General features: G+C 43.5%; 1 long non-coding RNA gene across 1 annotated transcript; it reads left to right on the top strand.

Annotated features, from left to right (window-relative positions):
• The first annotated feature begins 3,804 nt into the window (after positions 1–3,804).
• On the top strand, positions 3,805–10,189 carry LOC109706010. The gene is made up of 2 exons (XR_002215009.1): positions 3,805–4,183; positions 9,929–10,189. It is a non-coding gene; the product is annotated as an uncharacterized LOC109706010 (long non-coding RNA).
• Positions 10,190–11,564: the final 1,375 nt, after the last annotated feature.

The following is an 11,564-nucleotide window of genomic DNA, read 5'->3' as shown; positions in this document are numbered from 1 at the left end:
TACTTACCTTATGTTTATTTAGTGGATTTACAGTTTTATCCTTATCCCTTGTGGTAGCATTTAGACACTTATTATGCTCTGATACTCCTAGATGTCTTTTATTATTGCTATTATTATTGTTGTTTTTAGACGCCTTATACGTTCTAGACGTATGGCGGGTCTGGGCACGTGCCGGGCGGGCTTCCGCTGGGTCCCGGGGCGTGACAACACCGCTTGAGGAGGAGCTACCTTCCTCAAGCCAAAGCTAGTGTAGTGTGAGTACGATCCAATCCTCATTTTGAGAAAATCTTGCCAAACCTGTCTCAATGCACAAAGCCACAATGGTCCTGATGCCATGATAAGCTAAACCTTGTTTAGTCATTTACATTCTCGATGCCAATCTGGTCACTAATGTCAATGTCACCCTTATTTACTATTGTCCAAGTCTTTTCTCGCATTCACATGCACATAGGGTTCTCACCTACAAGTCCTCATGGTGCGTCATCATTCACATGTTCCTTTAGCATCTAAATGCAATTCAATTAAGCACACATAACAAGCTACCCTATATGCAAGAATGCAATGATACAAGATGCTCAAATAAAGTGACATAGACATAGAAAGAGATCCGGTGTTTCCGGACAGCACCCCCCACCTTTTAGTACTACTAGGATGTCGTGGTCCAATTTTCGTGAATTTTAGACGCTTTCGTCGCGAGCTGCGGCGATTTGTACCAATTCAGCTTATTTCTTCAATAACTTCGTGCACGCTCGTCGTATTGCCGAACCGAACGTACCAATGCGTTCGTTGACCTACCAATTAGGTTAGAATGAGATCAATCCCAAGCTTCGATCTCATAATTACAAAACCCCAATTTTGGGTCCCTATACTTTGTCATCTTCCTCATTCAAGCCCTTAGCCTGCCAATTCATGGAGGAATTCCCCCAAATCACCTCCTAGATACATGCTAGGAGGAATTAAACCAAAGCCCTAACTTGAAAACCCTAGAAATCCTCAAAAACTCACCTAGGGTTCAAAGCTTTCCTCTAAAAGCTCTTCACAAGCTAACCTTCACCTTGGAGAGCTTTTTTTCCAAGCTTGCTCCTCCAAATCCCCTCCATTTGCTCAAGATCTAGAGAGAAGGAGAGAGAGAAAGAGGGTTTTAGAGAGAGAGAGGGAAAGGTTTTAGGGTTAGGGTTGAGAAATGAGAGCCCCAATCCAAGCCCCCACCTCTATAGACCCCACTCATGTCACTTTGCACCTTAGCCCCTCAACTTTTCATTTTTCCAATCAGCCCATCCTGGGCAATTTTCGCATGCGGGGACCGATCTCTCCCCGCAGGGACCGGTCCCCGTAGGTCTGCTCCCAGGGACTTAGCGAAATTTCACATTTTTTTTGGCCGACTGCGCAATGGGGGACCGGTCTCTCCTTTAGGGACTGGACCCTGGAGACCGGTCTCTCACTCAGGAACTGGTTCCCGTAGACCCCAATTCCAGGACTTAGCTGATTTTTTCACCCTGCCCCGTTGCTACGCGTACGGGGACCGGTCTCTCCTTCAGGGACCGGTCCTCGAGAGCCCAAAATCTAGGACTTTGCCAGATTTTGCAATTTCACTCTCTCGGGTCCCTTTACACTATATAGGTTCCAATGCACTTAGAACCTATACCAACTTGTTCCACTCCGCGTTCTGCATATTTCGACGAAACTCGGCATGATTTACTGGGAAGTTATATGTTACACGATGTGTTGCCTGGACCCAAGGTCCACAGAGATACAATATATATGCAAGCATGCTCTACATGTCTATCCACAACTATAATCATGCAATCAACAAAGTATAGATGAACAAATGATAACCAAACATAACCGACATGTAGAGACTACGATACTGGTATGAAAGAACAGAGGAAAGTGAAACGATCTCACCGACTACCAACTCGAAGCACCCACCTGTCACTGTCGCGTCGGAACACTGGGTAAGCAAGGAGTTTACCGGACCTAAGAAGATCCACCGAGTCAGTAACTAACCCACAAATCCAGAATACATGACTCACAACCCCACACGAATCCCCAAAATCGGTTTTCCAAAATCGATTATCGTAACTCGCCGGAAGTCTCGAAAATCACACCGGGACGCTGTCGAGGCCCACTAAGTGTCTTGAAACTTACCGACTCGTGTCACGAGTCACCCGCTGCCACAAAACACACCGATTTGGATGTCTTGGCAGCAAACACAAGGTAACACAAACAAACAATTATCTCGAGATAATTATTCGGATCCAGGTTCTCGGAAGTGTCAATTTTGACATTGGAACCGGAAGAACGAGTTCATGATAGATTTGGTTCCAGGAACCGTGCCTATCTCGAAGGCTTCGTATTGGATGGTGCCGGCGGAACTAAAGGAGCTGCAGGCTCAATTGATAGATCTCCTCGATAAGGGATTTATACGGCCGAGTGTATCGCTGTGGGGAGCCCCGATTTTATTCGTGCGAAAGAAGGACGGATCGTTTCGACTTTGCGTAGATTATCGCGAGTTGAACAAGGTCATGATCAACAATAAGTACCCGTTGCCCAGGATCGATGATTTATTTGATCATTTGCAAGGATCTCGGGTTTATTCAAAGATTGATCTACAGCCCGGTTATCATCAACTTAAGATCAAGCCGGAAGATGTGCAAAAGACCGCATTTCGCACGCGGTATGGACACTATGAATTCACGGTCATGCCATTTGGGCTCACTAACGCCCCGGCAGCGTTCATGGATTTAATGAACCGTGTCTTCAAGGAGTACTTGGACCGATTTGTCGTGGTCTTCATAGACGACATCTTGGTCTACTCTCGTAGCGACGAGGAACATGCCGAGCATCTGAGAATCGTGCTTCAAGTCCTTGGAGAGGAGAAGCTGTATGCTAAGTTTAAGAACTGCGACTTGTCACGCCCCGGGACCGATACCAATTTGGGCCGGCCCGAGCACGTCCAACAGACGCCGAACGGACAGAGTTTCCCCTGTCCGCCCAAGTTTCATCACATGTACATTCTCAAAAAGAAGTGCACTAGCGGAAATATACACAAACGGCTTACACGAGGGTAAGCAATAGCCATGAGTGAAAGAAAGGGAACTAAACATCTACACAGGTATTATGATTCAACTTTTGATCACATACATGCATCCATTTCATCCAAGTTGTATATTCATGATTCTTTACATTGCTTGCATTGTTTCTTTTTACATCACATTGGCTCAAAATAAACATTACATTCTTTTCTTTCTTTGCTTTATACATCAACATCTTAAATCATCAAATACAAAAGATGATAAAAGGGTAAACTATTAACAAAATGTAATAACCCAACTCTGGTGGCCTCTGACTATGGTACGATACCTTTACCGCGGTCGCTCGCCGGCTTGCTCGGTCCCGGCTCTGTGGAATAGTGGGGTGAGAACTACAACTGTAACATATGGAAACTTGGAGTTGCGATGTCAACTTTGACCTAGAGGATCAAAGTGAGGATTGAGCTAGTTGGACATCATTCTCGAGTGATTCGTGATGCGTTGGAATGAATTTCGGAGATAAATAAGTGTTTCGGTGCAAATTGGGCGCGAAACGAAATGTAAAAAGAATTTTCAGATTTCCGACGCTAACTTTGATTAAAAGAATTAAAGTAAGGCGTAAGGATAAATTGTGGAATCTCCGAATCAATTGTGAAGTTTCGGAAAAGCCAAGGGTGTGTTTTCAAAAGGTTTTGAAGTGTTCGGTGCGAAGTGGTAGTGGAAAAAGGAAGAAATCTGCAGGAAAGAAAGAAAGAAAGAAAGAGAAGAAAAAATGAAAGAAAGGAAATGAAATAGAGAGAAAAATGGAATCGATGTCTTTGGGCAGATTTCATTAATTATTTTTGAGATTCTTGGGCTAAAAAGAGTTGAATTACTCTAGTGAATTGTGAAATTGCATTGAAACGAGCTTCTATAAAAATTGACCCCGATAATGCACTTTTGCAGAATAGAAGCCCTAAAGTGAAATTGACCGCGTACAAACCTAATTGGGGGTAAAAGAAACTTGCTGGCGAAGTCGGTTTGGCAATCCGACGAGCCTACGCGAAGATATCGCCAAAAGAGCATTTTCGACTACAATAGTCACGAGCGCGGGTCGCGGCTGTTGGAAAAGTACTCGAAGCGAATTTCTCCCATTCCGGCATCAAAGAAAGGTGGGTTGTGCTTACCGAAGTGATTAGGTCACTTCCATGCCAAAGTAAAGTATGAATTCAATTGACGCATATATGTGTAGCGATAGTTCATGAATATGATTATTGAACTGAAAGCATGAGTTATATAAGTTGCTTATCGATAGAATATGTACATGACTATAGTGATAATCTTGTATGATTATTTAGGTGCGACAAACATGCTAGAGACATATGAATGCGTGACTTGTGGGTGCTAGTTGCAAAAAGGGCTAAACATATATGAAAATGAACGCGAGAGACATGAGAATGAATATATATATGAACGGGAAAGCCATAGTTATTCTAAATTCATATGTTCATGATATATAAATGTTGAACTTGTAAATATCATGTTAAACCTGTAAAAGCCAAGGGCATGTAAATTGAATATGAAATGTGAACCTAGATGCTATTGTCGACACTTAAAAGCGAATATTTGAGGCATGTGCCCAAACATATGTGAAAATGAATATATTATAGTTCAAGCTATATGAACGTCGATAATGATTAGAAACCTCGATGGAAATAAGTATATAATCTGTAAACCTCACGTGAAATCCCTAAGTATTGGGTATAAATCGACAACTCCAATTGAGTAGAAATCTAAACGGTAACGAGGTAAATGAAAATGTGCAAATTATAAACCTAGGCGTGGAGAACTAAGACATTGAATAGATCGAGTGGCTGAACCTAGAGTTATTAAACCTAGGTTGGACATTGAATAGCTCGAGTGGCATGAACCTAGTGCTATTAAACATAGGTTGGACATGAAATAAGCCTAGTGTTATTGAACATAGGTCGGACATTAACCTAGTGTCATTGGACCTAGGTCGGGTATGTAAACCTAGAGTTGAGATCTAGGAGAAAGTATATAAAACCTAGTGTAAGTGAACCTAGGTTATGATGTAAAGAACCACTTAGTAAAAGTAAACTAAGTTGTGAATCATAGTGGCAATAGGACCACTAGAAAGTGAATAGAATAGACCTAGAAAGGTCGTCGACATAGGGTAAAAGAGTAAACCCTTAAGTTGTGAAAATGGATTCCGGAATCCCTAGGATTGGTATGATGGCAGAAATAGAATCTTAACTACGAGATTGACGGTTCTCCTCTCCCGGTAGTGATTCAACGGGATCAACGGTTCTCCTCTCCCGGTATGCCATGAAGGAAGTGAATNGATCCGTTTCTTGGCGAGGAGCGATCGATCGATTCGCTAGGGGAACGGCGCTAGGGCACGGAGGCGGCCACGGCTTCCGAGACTTTTCATTTGGTATTTTGTCCCCGCACTCTTGATAATTTTTATCAAAGGTCACCCGTTAATGACTGAAGTCACTTACGTGGTGTTCCGGGTTTCGATGTTTTTCTCCAGTCACTGATTGTTACATCATTTCGCTGTCCATTCATTTTACATTGAGTGATATTGTATCTTAAAGATGAATCATATTAAACGTGTTCATTACTTCGTGCTATAGTACTTACATGTACCTACACATACTGTACGTAGTCGTATCTTTACGTTGGTTAGGCTACAGGAGTTACGTCTTTATCATTTCTACGGTAACAAATGATAAGATCAGGTTCAGATGAAATTATCAAAATTTCAAGTGTATCATGCAAGACAGTGATTCAGGGTTAGTATATTCTGGGTGGGCTTCCGACAGACCGGACGCGGCACGGATTACCGGGGCACCATCAGTTGTAGGGGTGAGATCCTTACTCGGAGGGGGTGCCGTTAGGTGAAGCCGCGGGTTAGGGCGTGCCGCTCGTACACAGTGCTACCGATAGAGGCCTCACGGCCGAACATCCCTCGCTGGGAGTGTTCGTACACGCTTACTCGTGTTTACCGTTCGTTCGTTACTAGACAGAGTTCATGGTTCAGGAGTACAGATTTTTGTACCTTATACAGTTCGTAGAGTTACCGGATAGAGATATAGTAGTACAGAGATTGTACCTTACATCGTCTATATATCACCGGATAGTTGTACAGGGATCCAACGTCAAATTATCAAATGATCAAAGTTCACGGGGAACTACTGTGAAACCAAGTTACTCAAGGTTCGTACTGTAATTACACAAGTACTGCGAATTTCAGTGAGTTGAGATTGTACCTCTATACAAGAGTTGAACATTTTGGTTCATGATAGGTGTTACGTACGTTAGATGTGTATATCGAGATGATATACCTCATGTTTAAAATGCTATATACTCCGTACGTATAATTCACAAGATTTTAAGGGTACTCAGTATAAATCGTACTTAAACGTAAGTTTTTATAAAATGTTTTCAAATCTTCTGTATCCCCGGTAAAACGGGGTAAAGGTACTTCAGTTTGGGTGGTTTTAGTTGAAGAAGCAAAGCGGCTTGCTTCCATAGGTGTTCGAGGGATCATGGGATCTTTGTAGTTTTTATCCTAGTGGGTTTGCTTTGCTTCTCGTTTATCGAGTTAGTAATTCGAGGAGTTCGATCCCAACCTCTTTTGAATGGCTAACGCTTCTTCCGAGAGTGCTAGAGGTTTACCCTCAATCTCAGGAAGGTTAGATTGGATTTGTTTCCAAGATTTGGGTAGTTAAACCAAGATTTCGGGAGTTTAGGTTTTTGGGGGTTTTATTTGGGATTTAGGGTTTTAGATCCCAAAGTAGATCATTTTGGATCCTTTCGTACATTGTTTACCCCTAATGTTCGATGGTTGGAGTTCTCTTCGGGGTTAGGTTCGAGTTTTGGTTCATCCCAACTTCAAACTAGGAGGTGTTTCGAAATTCCGTTTATGGTGGCGACGATTGAGGTCTAGTACACATCCCATCAAGAAAAGTATTAGGAAATTAACCGCACTACGTATTCGTTAGTGGACCGGTAAGACGTAATCTTGTGTGGGATTCGGTAAGTTGCTGCGTAGCGACATTTAGTGTATCAGGTGAGGTCATTGTCCGTCACGGTCTTAACCCCGCCATCAGTTAGCAAGGAAGTCAAGAACTTTCGAAGAAAGTGTCCGAAGCAAGGTGTCTTTGAATCGAGGAAATACACACTCAGCTCACTCTCCTCATCTGTAGAAACGTTTAGGGAGATGTTTAGAAGCCATCATAGGGCGGTTTGGTTCCTTTGAGGCTTAGAGACACTGTGACCAGCCGGATCCGGTTAGAAATTAGCGAAGTTAGAAGACACCTAGGTGTCGATAGGGTCAAAGACTTTAGTGTACCGGGTCTTTACGGTGAAGAGCTTCGGTTTTAAGCGTAAAGAAATTGAACCGTTTGTCAAGGAAAAGAGCTTCATGAACGTTGTGGTGAGAGTTTACCAGAAGTACGAGAAACAGTGAAGCTCTTATCTAGTTCTATAGCAGTTATTTGTGATGATGCTTAGATAGGTTTATCCCGAATTTCTGTGCCAAGTAATTTAGGTATTTCCGACGACCGCGTAATCAGTTAGGTTTTCCGTACTGACATTTAAGTATTACGGGTATGGCACAAGATTTTCGTCAGAATCTATGTAGAAGTCCGAATTAGAACTCGACTACTATCGGGCTAACGTTTAGCTAAAACCTCATATGAAAGCTAGGAACGTCAACTAGCTTATTCAGTAGTTAAGACCCGTTGCCTATAAACAAGAACTAACACTGAAACAACTAAAGAGCTATTAGGTGCGTGTTAGCTTCTCTAGGTAGAAAGAAGAACTGTTTATTGTGGCCACGGGGGGTTCCGCTATGTGAGCCAGCTTATTTAGGAAACAGATTTTCTAGAACATTAACACGGAAGTCGAGAAAATTGAGTCGCCCACGGTAAGATATCCCACGAAATCTTTATCCTCAACAGGGTCCCTGTTCTAGTTAGTGTTTGAGGTGAAGGGATAGTCCACCGTACGGGCCGTTGAGTCGACCTTTGTGTAGGGGCTTAAGAGCGTGTTGACCTTATAGTAGTTAGAACTGCCAAAAAGGCAGTGAGTATCTTTACGATCGGTTCATCCGATGTGTTGGGGAGGCTTAGTTGACAGCACGAGCGCTTCTCGATTACCAGTAACGCTTGTTACTTGAGACCGTGGGAAATATTTGTTTGAGGACGACTGGGCCAAGGGCTTTCCAGTGGCAAGACAAGCACGTTAGATACCACCGTATTATGACACAGTTGGTTAGGTATGGGTTATGATGTAGTTTGAGTGGATCAAACACATCACGGTCATTTAGGTGACCGTACTAGGTCAGCGGATGGGATTGACCCGTCGCTCCCGTTTTGAGTGCTTGTAGATCCCATACCAGTCCATGTTGATGAGCAGGGTCTACGTTTCATCCACGATTTCTTTACGATACGTTGAGCCGTTTGACGGCTAGTTATTTTCTTACGCTTCGTGGTCATAGTTTATTACGTGCTTGTGCTTATAGTACTTAGTTTTATTATGGACGATGCTGGAGGACACGACGACGCCGCGGGAGCCAGACCCGCCGTATGTAGGCGGGTGAGCTTGGGACGACGCTTGAGAGGCTGACGGCGACAGGACTACCAGCGGATCTGACTATCCCACGACAGCCCCAGGGGACCGAGCCTCGACTTCTACGTCCACGTCAGCGACTGCTCCCACGTCCGTTTCTTGGAGAGCCCGTGAGACTTGCTTTCACCGGGAGGACCGGCGTTTCTTTCGTGGACGGGGGTGCGATACCTGTGACACCGCCATGCACTCCGGGTGGTGTCTATTGTGTTGCGCCGCCAGCTGCTGCGAGCCCACGAGGTGCCCCACGACTTCTTGGAGCTGGGGAGCTGACTGGACTGACCGGGGAGCCTATGAAACCACCGGAAGACTTCCTAACGACTGGTGACGAGAGCTGACGACCGGAGAAAGGAAACGAAGCTAGGTGTTGTAGGGAAAGGAAGTAATAGAGACGGGGAAAGAGCTGCTAGTTCCGGGCCAAGTGATGTAGGGCCATTCACCTCTCCAAACTGCGGACCTGGTTAGACTTTTAGCGTCCGGCGTTTGGGTGGAGTTTCTATGCTCGGAACAGGAGTAGTAGAGCTTGATGTTTTCCTTGCGTCACGTCATTAGCCCTTTTGAGAGCGAGCATGAGACGGTGACAGGACAGGGGGACGGAGTTCAAAGAGTCTAGGGAAAGGTAGACAGAGAAATGTGAGACTCCTTTCCATCATCAGTTGTCATTCAAGAACTTGGAGCGGGTCCACTATCGCCTGTTTAGTCGTGCTGTGGTTTGCTCTTTCTTTTGTAGTTGGGAGAGTGAAAGATTTGTATCCATGAGTAGAGACCACCTATGTACTTACCTTTAGTACTTGTATTTGGGATTTCCTATTGTATTTACTTTATGTCTTATTTAGTGAACTCACTGTTTTATCCTTATCCCTTGTTGTAGCATTTAGACACTTACTATGCTCTGATACTTCTAGATGTCTTTTGTTATTTGCTTTTATTATTGTTGTTAGTAGACGCCTTATATGTTTTAGACGTATGGCGGGTCTGGACTCGTGCCGGGCAGGCTTCCGCTGGGTCCCGGGGCGTGACAGGTATAAAGTAGAATCAAGTAATCTACTTACATGAATTACAGGTAATGCATATTGCATAGCAGCGGGGCAAGGTATGGTTTTATTTATCGTATCGTTAAATATCTATCTATCTATTGTTGAACTAACCTACTGTTGCCTCCTTTGGACCTGGTGGGTCGAGCTCTTCTCTTGGGTGGCCGTACCCACTGGGAACTATATTTATATAGTTTTCACCCCCGTATTGTTTTGGGGGTACAGGTTACACGCGAGCGGCACGGCGGCGCGAGGACAGGGCGTAGCTTCGTAGATAGCGCCCCACTACTGAGACTGAGATAGCAACACCCTGAAGAGGTCAAGTTCAGAGTTCAAATGGAAAGAAACAAAATTGTAGTAATTTGTATAAGTTTCGTATTAACTTAAAAGCATATGTGGTTTTGTAAATGTAAAATATTGTAAATGTAAAAGAATCTCTGAGATGAATGCTTGTAATAGCATAGTTTGCACTTTATGTTTTCGATACATATGCAATCTACATACTTGCTATAGTTCCTGTTTGGAACCTCTTGTATTGCATTGTTTAGATTGTTGACGCCTAGAACGTACAGGGGAGGCTCTGTCCGTTCGGCGGTCTGTCGACGAGCCCGAATCCGACCAAATAGGCGGAGCTCGGGGCGTGACAACAACAAAGTTCCCAGTGGGTTCGGCCCGAACATCACCGACTTTCCCACTAGGACTAACTCATGCATAATAGAAAGGATAAGCTGAATATAGTAACCAATCTATAATATGATGCTAATATGCCTGAACAATAAAGCAAGAAGTATGCTCAACATAAAACTCATGCAGATTATGCAAGTTCTTTGTTCTTTCTCTTTACTCTTTGTTCTTTGTTCTTTATTCTTTGTTCTTTGATCTCACGGCTAACCCAGGGGTTTCGCCATATTAACTTACTTCACATTAAGTCCATCATAGCGGGCCCTCAGCTTCCTCCTGGTAAGACCGTCCTTCGGGTTTAATCCAACCCGTGATACAAAAACTCCGGAGCGCATCGCCCGAGGGGGAGCGACCGCCCTCGAGCACGGAACTCATAGTAAGTATGATCGAATCCTTAACTCTAAGGATTATGAGTTCAATCATGTCATTACACAAACTCTAGTGTTCTTTTCATCACTTTATGTTGCTACTCTAGCAATCATAGTTCTTTACATTTCTTTACTTTTGGCTATCTCTAACAATCATGTTCTTCACTCTTTGCATATTCTTTATGCCCCACATTACATTTACTTTAGTCATTGTCATTACTTTTTACATCACATTGATTCTTTGCCTCACGCTAACTCTAGTGTCACTTTACTTTACATTATCGAATGCCACTCGACCTATGTCTCATTGTGTAACTCTGTTCTTTTGCCTCACTTTGGTGCTCACATTTTATCTCATGCATACATAGGGTTAAACATTCATAGGAGTTCTCAAGCATCTCATTAGGCAAATTGTACTCACAATATGCAACATCACATTACTCTCATCACATTTACCCTATAATGCATGCAACAATATATATAATATATGCTCAATTGAATAACACATTAGGCATAGAAGGAAGTTCAACGCGTTTGGATAGCACCACCCACCTCGTAGGTTCTCAAAGGTGCTCTGACGATTTTCTTGGGATTTTTAGACTCCTTGTTCTTCACCTGCGGCAAAACGAAGCCAACTTAGGCCATTTTGCCCATAACTTTTTATAGACTTTTCGTAATGTTATTCCGAGCACACCAACGCGTCGGAAATACCCCCAATTAGGTTTCTAGAGGGTCAATTTCACTTTGGAACCCTCACAAGCAAAAGCCCCAATTTGGGTGCCCTAGCTCAATAGCACATATCAAACCTAGGG

Source organism: Ananas comosus, unplaced genomic scaffold (assembly GCF_001540865.1).
Source record: "Ananas comosus cultivar F153 unplaced genomic scaffold, ASM154086v1, whole genome shotgun sequence".
In the NCBI taxonomy this organism is placed as follows: Eukaryota; Viridiplantae; Streptophyta; class Magnoliopsida; order Poales; family Bromeliaceae; genus Ananas; species Ananas comosus.
This window is presented reverse-complemented; position numbering and strand designations above follow the sequence as displayed.